Source organism: Heptranchias perlo, unplaced genomic scaffold (assembly GCF_035084215.1).
Source record: "Heptranchias perlo isolate sHepPer1 unplaced genomic scaffold, sHepPer1.hap1 HAP1_SCAFFOLD_54, whole genome shotgun sequence".
In the NCBI taxonomy this organism is placed as follows: domain Eukaryota; kingdom Metazoa; phylum Chordata; class Chondrichthyes; order Hexanchiformes; family Hexanchidae; genus Heptranchias; species Heptranchias perlo.
The window spans coordinates 6,309,335-6,318,058 of record NW_027139559.1 but is presented as its reverse complement, the minus strand read 5'-3'; positions in this window follow the sequence as shown (position 1 = coordinate 6,318,058).

Sequence of the window (8,724 nt, the reverse complement as noted above, 5' to 3'; positions counted from 1 at the left end):
TCTCTTTCATTCGCGCACTGTATCTCTCTCTGGCTCCCCTCTGCCCCCTCTCCGCTCTCTCTCACTCTCTCCGTGTCTCTCTCTCCCCCTATCTTTTGCTTGTGTTGATCATTACAGAGTTGTTTCCTCACACTTCACAGTCTATCTCTCTGTTTCACTCTGCCTTTCTCTCTCACACTCTCTCTATCTCTCTTTGTGTGTCTCTCTCTGCCCTCTCCCTTTCGCCCTGACTCTCTCTTTCTCTGTATCTCTCTCTCTCCATCTACCTCTCTACCTGTCCCCCTCTCCCTCTCTGTTTCTCTCCTTCGTGTCTGTCTTTCTCTCACTGATTCCCTCTCTGCCGCCTCCCTGTTCTGTCTCTTATCTCTCGCTATCTTTCTCTCTCTCGATCTCTCTCTGTTTCTCGCTCGCTGTCTTTCTATCTGCCTTTCTCTCACTCTCGCTTTTTGTTTCTGTTAATCATTACAGATTTATTTCCTCTCTCTCTGTCTCTCTCCGTATCTCTCTCCCTTCCTCTATCTGACTCTCACTGCCTCCCTTTCTATCTCTCTCGCTGTCTCTCTCTCTCTCATCTCCCCCGTCTCTGTCGATGTCTCCTTTTATGTCTTTGTCCCACTGTGAGATTATGTCTCTGTCTCTCTCCACCTCTGTGTCTCTCTGTCTGACTTGTGCGTGCGTACGTGTGTTTGTTTTTCTCTTTCTGTCTCTTCCTCACCCTCGATCTCCCTCTATCTCCCCTTTCTGACTTTTTTACACATCGAGTTGTCGTGATCAGGGATGATCACCCTCCTAAGAGAGAGGTTGAGGCAGATTCAATCATGGCATTCAAAAGAGAATTGGATAAGGACTTGAATGGAAAAAAAATCAGGGCAACGTGGATAGGGCGGGGTGTGGGACTATCTGGAATGCTCTTGCAGAGTGCCGGCACGGAATCGACGGGCCGAATGGCCTCCTTTCGTGCTGTAACGATACTCTGAATCTATGATTCGAACAGTCCTCTGGGTTGAGCGGGAATATTTTCGGTAAATATGCCATCTTCCAGTTGCAGAGAGTTTTACAACTCTGAGTTCGTTGAACCCAACAGCACAGGAGGAGGCCATTCGGCCCATCATAGCGGTGTCGGCTCTTTCTCGGCTATAGAATTAGTCCCACTCCCCTCCTCTTTCACAATAGTCCTGCAAGTTTTTTGCCCTTCCAGTATTTATCAAATTCCCTTTTTTAAAGTCACAATTGAATCTGCTTCCTCCACCCTTTCGTGCAGTGCATTCCAGATCATAACAGCTCGCTGTTTAAACGGAATTTCTCCTCATCTCCCCTCTCTGGTTCTTTGTTTAATTATCTTAAGTTGGACATGAATTTAGATTTGAGGTTAGGATCAGATCAGCCATGATCTTATTAAATGGCGGAGCAGGCTCGAAGGGCCGATTGGCCTACTCCTGCTCCTATTTCTTATGTTCTTATGTTAAATCTGTGTCCTATGGTTAGCGACCTTCAAGCCAGTCGAAACATTTCTCTTTCTTAACTCTATCAAAACCTCTTGTAAGTCTGAAGACCTGTAATAAATCTCCCCTTAAACTTCTCTGCTCGAAGGAGAACAATCTCAGCTTCTCTGGTCTCTCCACGTAACCTACGTCCCTTATCCATGGCTCTATTCTCGTTAATTTCCCCTTAACCGTTTCTGCTCGAAGGAGAACAATTCCAGTTTCTCCAGTCTCCCCATGTAACTGAACTACCTCATCCCTGGAACTATACCAGTAAATGTCCTCTGCACCCTCTACAAAACCTTCCTAATGGCCTTCCTAATATGTGGCGCCCAAGAATTGGACACAATACTCCATCCGAGGCGTAGCTCAGTAATTTATAAAGGTGTTGCATAATATTATTTTATGACTGTAACTAGTTCACTGTGCAGTATCTACCAAATAGGCAAAGCCCTGCGTTCAGAAGGTGACCAGCAAGAATGTTTCCTTTGCAGTATGCCCTGTCCGTGAATTTATACGTTCTGCCACTTCACAGCTGCTATCAGGGCACCTATACACAACTCCAACTACAGCCTTATGACCTTTTTGATACATTAATTCTACCCATAAAGTCTCCACTGCCTGCTTACCTCTCGTTATATCCTCTCTTATCATCGAAGCATTTCATCATTAATCACTAAGGCTACTCCTCCCCCTCTTCCAGTTTCCCTATTCTTCCTGTACACCTTATAACCTGATTTATTCAGTTCCCAGTTCTGATCGTCTTGCAGACACGTCTCAGTAATGGTTACCATCCCGTACCCTCGAGTTTGCGTATGCAGTTCATTCAATTTCTTCCTGATACTCCGTGTGTTTGTAAAAAGAACGCTTTATTTGGGTCACAAACCCTACCCTGTCCTTCTGCTCTAATGTTGTTTTTCCAACAAATTTCTTATTTCTCTCTCCTAATTTAATTACTTTATATCTTTTAGATTTCCCATTACCTGTCGTGCCTAAACTGTAATTTCTGAGCACTACTTCATTCTCTTCCCTTTCGTTTGTTTTAGAATCATTATTCATACTACCTTTTCAACCTGAGCCCTCCCCCCCCCCCCCACCATTTACTAGTTTAAAGTCCTTGTGACCTAGCTTTCCGCTAGGACCCAGGACCGAGCTCGGTTCAGGAGCAGTACATTCCAATGGTACAGTTCCTTCCTGTTCCAGTACTTGTGCCAGTGTCGCATGGAATGGAATATTCTGTTACATGCTCAAATAAATAAGGTCTGTCGGTACCAGGCAGCGCTTACTTCTCTTAGAGCTTCAGAGATCCTCCAGCCCAATGTTCAGCTGGAAGATTTCACCACATGAGATGGAATTTCCTTTAAGCCGCACCTTCAATTCTGCTCAGTCACAGAACTTGGTGAGTTTTACTCTTTTTTACTTTGCATGTTTCTCTCTATCTCTGCCTCTGTCTCTTACCCCTCTGTGTTTTCCCCTGATGGACTTCTCAGGTTTCCTTGAACGGGCAGTTCTGGAACCCCGGCATGGGAACGTGAAGGTGGTGTCGTTCCCCTCTGCCTACTGCCCATGTCCTTCCACGTGTTAGAGGTCGCGGGTTTGAGAGGTGCTTTCTAAGAAGCCTTGGCAAGTTGCTGCAGTGCAACCTGTGGATGGTCCACACTGCAGCCACGGTGCGCCGGTGGTGAAGGGAGTGAATGTTTAGGGTGGTGGATGGGGTGCCAATCAAGCGAGCTGCATTGTCCTGGATGGTGTCGAGCTTCTTGATTGTTGTTGGTGCTGCACTCATCCAGGCAAGTGGAGAGTATTCCATCACACTCCTGAGTTGTGCCTTGCAGATGGTGGAAATCATTGGGGAATCAGAAAGTGAGGCACTTGCCACAGAATACCCAGCCTCTGACCTGCTCTTGCAGCGACAGTATTTATGTGGCTGGTCTAGTTAAGTTTCAGGTCAATTGTGACCCCCAGCATGTTGATGGTGGGGGATTCGGCGATGGTTATGCAACGTCCAGGCTTGGGCTCCTAAGTGGCAAGTAACATTCGCGCCAGACAAGTGCCAGGCAATGGCCATCTCCAACAAGAGAGAGTCTAACAAACTCCGCTTGACATTCAACGGCATTACCATCGACGAATCCCCCACCATCAACATCCTGGGGGTCACCATTGACAAGAAACATAACTGGACCAGCTATAATATATATATATATATATATATATATATATACACACACACTGTGGCTACAAGATCAGGTCAAAGGCTGGGTATTCTCGGCGATTGACTCAACTCCTGACGCCCCAAAGCCTTTCCACCATCTACAAGGCACAAGTCAGGAGTGTGATGGAATACTCTCCACTTGCCTGGATGAGTGCAGCTCCATCAACACTCAAGAAGCTCGACACCATCCAGGACAAAGCAGCCCGCTTGATTGGCAATCCATCCACCACCCTAAACATTCACTCCCTTCACCAGCGGCGCAATGTGACTGCAGTGTGTACCATCCACAGGATGCACTGCAGCAACTCGCCAAGACTTCTGCGACAGCACCTCCCAAACCTGCGACCTCTACCACCGAGAAGGATAAGAGCAGCAGGTACATGCGAACAACACCACCTGCACGTTCCCCTCCATGTCACACACCAACCCGACTTGGAAATATATCGCCGTTCCTTCATTGTCACTGGGTCAAAATCCTAGAACTCCCTTCCTAACAGCACTGTGGGAGAACCATCACCACACGGAATGCAGCGGTTCAAGAAGGCGGCTCACCACCACCTTCTCAAGGGCATTTAGGGATGTGCAATAAATGCCGGCCTCGCCAGCGACGCCCACATCTCATGAACGTATAAAAAAAAACTAAGCCAAAAAATCACCTCCAGCGGAATGCACTGTCTTTGTAAATGACTGGGATTCGAACCCAAGGACGAAGGAAACCTGAATGCAGGTGCCTTCAACTCCCAAATCCTGGGAGCAGCAGTCACACTCCCTAATTTACAGATTAAAACCAAAAGACATGTTCACTGATTCCAGACTTCGTTAAATGCTTCTGGAGGACCGAGAGACTGGGATTCTGCAGGGTAGTCTGATCAGATCAGGTTGGTACCTCGTTTTTAGGTACGACTGGTGCTGCTCCTTGCTTGCTCTTCTGCACTCCTCATTGAACCAGTGTCAATCCCCTGGCTTGTTAGTTTATGTTAGAGTGAGGTCTATGCCGGGCAATGAGATTACAGATTGTGCTGGAATACAATTCTGCTGCTGCTGATGGTCCACACTTCCTCATGGATGCCCAGTTTTGAGCAGCTAGATTTGTTCGGAATCTATCCCATTTCCTACGGTGGTAGTGCCACACAACACGTTGGATGGTGTCCTCCGTGTGAAGTCGGGACTTTGTCTCCACAAGGGCTGTGCGGTGCTCACTCCAACCAATACTGTGATGGACAGATGCATCTGCGACGGGTAGATTGGTGAGGACGAGGTCAAGTAGGTTTTTCATTCGTGTTGGTTCGCTCACCACCTGTCGCAGGCCCAATCTGGCAGGTGTGTCCTTCAGGACTCTGACAGCTCGGTCAGTAGTGGTGCTACCAATCCACTCTTGTTGATGGACATTGAAGTCCCCCACTCAGAATAGGTCAAGGGTTCATTCACCACTGCAGAGACTTATGACCATGATCCAGGCTGACACTCCCATTGCCAGTACCGAGGGACTGCTCCAACATCGGAGGTGCCGTCGTTCGATTGAGATGTTAAACCAAGGCCCCTCTTAGAGCAGAAAAGGTTAAGGGGAAATTAACGAGAACAGAGCCAGGGATAGTGGCCTTCAGTGACGTGGAGAGACCAGAAAAGCTGAGATTTGTCTCCTAAGAGCAGAAAAGGTTATGGGAAGATTTATTAGAAGTCTTCAAATTTAAAAGGGGTTTCGATAGAGTTCAGAAGGAGAAATTGCTTCGACTGGCAGGTAGGTCGGTAACCAGATGACACAGATTTAAGATTATTGGCCAAAAAACCAGAGATGGGGGATGATGAGGATCTTCATTTATGCAGCGAGCTGTTATGATCTGGAATGCACATCTGGAGGAAGCAGTTTCAATGGTGATTTTAAAAGGGAATTGGATAATTACTTGTCGGGGAGAAAATTGCACGGTTATGGGGAAAGAACAAGAGAGTGGGACCAATTGGATACCACTTTCAAAGAGCAGACACAGGCACGATGGGCTGAATGGCCTCCTCCTGTGCTGGAAGATTCAGCGTACACTAAGGTGCAATACTGCGTGCTACCAGAAGATGGCACCGTTGCCTAAAATATTCCCGCTCCTCCCAGAGGACTGTTGATTAAATGCAGCCATGTTTGGCTCTCGACATTTTACAGTAACATTAACTATTCACTTTATATTGATGTTTTCTTTCTTCCTCCTCCAACCACCTACAGGTACCGACTGTCGCTGAGGGACGGGCCTCACAGACCCAGGCTGCCTCACTGACACGGCGCGCCAAAGGCTGTATCTCCTGCATCACAAGAGACACTCGGTGTCAGCACCTGCCGCACTTTCCAGCAGGAGGCATCACTGAATGGAGTGGTAAAGGGAGAGAGACAGACAGAGGGGGGCGGGGGGTGGTGGTGGTAAGTGAGAGAGACAGACAGAGGGGTGGGAAAAGAGACACAACATGGGGGTGGGGGTGGGAAGAGAGACACATCGAGGGGGTTAGAGAGACACATTGCGGGGGGGTTAGAGAGACACATCGAGGGGGGGGTAGAGAGACACATCGAGGGGGGGCAGAGAGACACATCGAGGGGGGGGGTAGAGAGACACATCGAGGGGGGGTAGAGAGACACATCGAGGGGGGGTAGAGAGACACATCGAGGGGGGGTAGAGAGACACATCGAGGGGGGTAGAGAGACACATCGGGGGGGGGGTAGAGAGACACATCGAGGGGGGGAAGAGAGACCCATCGAGGGGGGAAAGAGAGACACATCGAGGGGGGGGGGAAGAGAGACACATCGAGGGGGAAGTAGACAGATATTATCGGGGGGAAGAAGACAGATATTGTGGGGGGGGGGAGGGAGACAGATATTGTGGGGGTGAGGGAGACAGATATTGTGGGGGGAAGGAGACAGATATTGTGGGGGGGAGAGAGACAGATATTGTGGGGTTCAGAGAGACAGATAGAGGGGGGTGGGAGAGACAGATAGAGGGGGGTGAGAGAGACAGATGGAGAGCGGTGAGAGAGACAGATAGAGGGGGGTGCGAGAGACAGATAGAGGGGGAGAGAGAGACAGATAGAGGGGGAGAGAGATGGAGGCAGAGCGAGAGAGAGACAAAGGACAGCTGGAGAGAAAGAGACAGAGAGAGATAGAGATGGAGAGAGAGAGAGACTCAGGACACCTAGAGAGGAAGAGACAGAGCAAGAAGGACAGAGAGAGAGAGAGAAAGGGGCAGAGAGAGAGAGAGATAAAGGGGCAGAGAGAGAGAGAGAGAAAGGGGCAGAGAGAGAGAGAGAAAGGGGGAGAGAGAGAGAGAAAGGGGCAGAGAGAGAGAGAGAAATGGGCAGAGAGAGAGAGAGAAAGGGGCACAGAGAGAGAGAGAGAAAGGGGAAGAGAGAGAGAGAGAGAGGCAGAGATAGAGAGAGAGACAGGGGCAGAGATAGAGTCAGGGGCAGAGAGAGAGAGGGGCAGGCAGAGAGAGGGGCAGAGAGAGACACACACACACAGGCGCAGAGAGAGACACACACACAGGGGCAGAGAGAGACACGCACACAGGGGCAGAGAGAGACACACACACAGGGGCAGAGAGAGACACACACAGGGGCAGAGAGAGACACACACACAGGGGCAGAGAGAGACACACACACAGGGGCAGAGAGAGACACACACACAGGGGCAGAGAGAGACACACACACAGGGGCAGATAGAGACACACACACAGGGGCAGAGAGAGACACACACACAGGGGCAGAGAGAGACACACACACAGTGACAGAGAGAGGCACACACACAGGGGCAGAGAGAGACACACACACAGGGGCAGAGAGAGACACGCACACAGGGGCAGAGAGAGACACACACACAGGGGCAGAGAGAGACACACACACAGGGGCACAGGGAGACACACACACAGGGGCAGAGAGAGACACACACACAGGGGCAGAGAGAGACACACACACAGGGGCAGAGAGAGACACACACACAGGGGCAGAGAGAGACACACACAGGGGAAGAGAGAGACACACACACATGGGCAGAGAGAGACACACACACATGGGCAGAGAGAGACACACACACAGGGGCACAGGGAGACACACACACAGGGGCAGAGAGAGAGTCACACACAGGGGCAGAGAGAGACACACACACAGGGGCAGAGAGAGACACACACACAGGGGCAGAGAGAGACACACACACAGGGGCAGAGACACACACACACACACAGGGGCAGAGACAGACACACACAGGGGCAGAGAGAGAGACACACACAGGGGCAGAGAAGGAGACACACACAGGGGCAGAGAGAGAGACACACACAGGGGCAGAGAGAGACACACACACAGGGGCAGAGAGAGACACACACACAGGACAGATAGAGAGACACACACACAGGGCAGAGAGAGACACGCACACAGGGGCAGAGAGAGACACACACACAGGGGCAGAGAGAGAGGCACACACACAGGGCAGAGATACACACACACACAGGGGCAGAGAAAGACACACACACAGGGGCAGAGACACACACCCAGGGGTAGAGAGAGAGACACACACACAGGGGCAGAGAGACATACACACACAGGGGCAGAGAGAGACACACACACACAGGGGCAGAGAGAGACACACACACACAGGGGCAGAGAGAGACACAAAGAGGGCAGAGAGAGAGAGAGAGGGCAGAGATAGAGAGAGACACACCAAGAGTGCAGAGAGAGAGAGACAAACACACAAAGGGCCGAGAGAGAGAGACACACACACAGGGCAGAAAGAGAGAAACACACAGAGGGCAGAGAGAGAGAGACACACACACAGAGGGCAGAGAGAGAGACACACACACACAGAGGGCAGAGAGAGAGACACACACACACAGACGGCAGAGAGAGAGACACACACACAGAGGGCAGAGAGAGAGACACACACAAAGGGCAGAGAGAGAGACACACACAGATGGCAGAGAGAGAGAGAGAGAGACAGGGGCAGAGAGTGAGAGACAGAGGGGCAGAGAGTGAGAGAGAGTCAAACAGAGACAGAAACACAGACGGAGACAG